General features: G+C 39.7%; 1 long non-coding RNA gene across 1 annotated transcript; it reads left to right on the forward strand.

Annotated features, from left to right (window-relative positions):
- Window positions 1-1,120: 1,120 nt before the first annotated feature.
- Window positions 1,121-1,710, forward strand: LOC145136467 (uncharacterized). The gene is made up of 3 exons (XR_013720477.1): window positions 1,121-1,181; window positions 1,251-1,400; window positions 1,471-1,710. It is a non-coding gene; the product is annotated as an uncharacterized LOC145136467 (long non-coding RNA).
- The last annotated feature ends 473 nt before the right edge of the window (window positions 1,711-2,183 follow it).

The following is a 2,183-nucleotide window of genomic DNA, read 5'->3' on the forward strand; positions in this document are numbered from 1 at the left end:
GCCTAGGTTGACTGACTAGATGTCCGATATTCTCGGGATCCTATTGAACAAGCTCTTGCATGTTGCCTTGACTACTCTGGATTTTAAGCTTGATTTGAGCGATTCTTCAGTGCAGGTGCGTCTTGTGTTGACTATATCTACACATGTGAATAATAAACAAGAAATTTATTCGTTAATCTTGTTAGGAAATAATATTGGTAATATTCAGGATCCTAACTCGTTAAAACGTATGTTTCATGATCCTGACTCTACTTTAAGATCCGGGATCCTGGACATGTTTCAGGATCTTGACCCCTAACAATTACCCCAATTTATACTTGCAAAATGTTTGAATTAATTTCAAATATATAAATAGTATAATTTATTTTAGAACTAAATGGGATAAAGATTCCGAAATTTAAACTCCAATGGATAGAATTTTATCCGTTGATTGGGATGGATTAACATGTCATGTCATTTCTCTCTCTTATGCGATCTGAATAAATAGGACATAGTTGTTATCAATGTTTCTTTACCTCTTCTATCTTTCTCTCAAGCATTATTAGTCGTCTTTAAGGTAAATCTTGTGCCCCCTTCTCTTTTTATTTTTCCTGCTTTTTTTATCCATGGGTAAAAAGATACTCTGCTCGTGCGCAAGCATCCTTGCCCCCTCCGATGAGGATTTTGTTGATCAAAAAATCCTGAAGTATGAGGAGACCTGATCCTTTGACGGCGTGACATTGAATCATTGAAAACGAGTGGGGTTTTTCCTGATGATACTGTTTTCAAACCTTTTGATGCTCACGTCCAAGCAAATTTTGTTTCTCCTACTTGGGTTTGCTTCCCCGAGTATTCGTTCTCCTTAGGTTTGACCTATCCTTTCTCCGGTGTCGTTTCTAAGTTTTTTGAGGTAACCAAAATCTCTTATATCCAAATCGTGTTCGCGCTCTAGAGGGTCCTTTTTTGGATTGATCGGTTGATTCAGTCCAAGGGTCATAACATGGGTTTGGTTGAACTAGCCCATGTTTATGATCTTCAAAATTTCGGATCTTCCCATTTTCTGTTCAAGGTTAAACCCGACAAAACACATCTAATTTTGAAATCAAAACAAAATGATGGTGCTTAGAAAGAGATTTTTTTTCTTTGTGAAATGTGAGTCCATCCCCAACGGCGATCTTCTGCCACTGAACTGAGTCAAAAGGGTAGGATTTGGTTTATTGTGTTAAGGATCCCGAAATTCATAATTTCTTATTTTGTTTGATTTTATATAGTCACCAAGTTTGAGGAACTTGTTCCTACCACCGAAGAGGCCGAAGAGAAAATCAAGAGCTTTCTTACTTTGCTTGAAGTCAAATGATCATTCAAGTTTGAGCAGTCCAATTTTCAAGAAAGTCCATACACCAGTCTCCCAATGTCTACCTGTAAGGATCCTTTGTTCACTTATTCTATTCTGAGGATCTTGAACTTATGAAGATCCTTTGTAATTTGTAGGATCCAAGGCTACATGTTCTAGTGCTCTCTTCGCCCTTTCTGATCTTGAGAAGACCATGTCTAATGGTCAACTCATGTTAAAAAGGAAAAGTCTTCATCTTCTCTTCCTCCAGATAGGGATCCGATTGATTTGACTATAAAAACTCTTGGATCTAGGAAGAAAACACCGTCTAAGATCCTAGATCTTAGCCTGGAGAGCCTAGGGGCAGATGAGGTTATGAAGATGTTGATCTCCTTCTCATAAACGGTAAGCAGCTTTGAGTTCTTTTTTGCTTGATTTTAGTTTACTAATTATGATCTTTCTTAGGTTTCAGATCATGTCTCCTGATCTACTAAGGATCTGAGGCTCAAGGCTGAGGAGGCGGAGCACACTTTAAAGAAGCAGGAGAAGATATGGGAGGCGACCAACAAGGATCTTTTGATGAGGGTGGAGAAGATAAGCAAGGAGAAGGAAGAGGAGCATGCCTAAGAGACTAAGGACGTGATCACTAAGCTTAAGAGAAGTGGCATCGAAGCTGTTTGGGAGGAGAAGATCAAGATGGCGGAAGACATGGAGAAAGGAGGCGCGGGATCCTGGAACGTGGCCGGTTGGCATGACGTCTTGGCCAAGTTAACAGGCAAGAAAGTTAATGTCAATAAGGATCCCGTGGGGCCAGTGGAGAAGATGAATGTGGGAGAAGATGAAGAAGAAGAGAATAAGGAGGAGGCATAGG

This window comes from Lactuca virosa, chromosome 9 (assembly GCF_052849685.1).
Source record: "Lactuca virosa cultivar CGN04683 chromosome 9, Lactuca_virosa_CGN04683_v6, whole genome shotgun sequence".
NCBI classification, from domain to species: domain Eukaryota; kingdom Viridiplantae; phylum Streptophyta; class Magnoliopsida; order Asterales; family Asteraceae; genus Lactuca; species Lactuca virosa.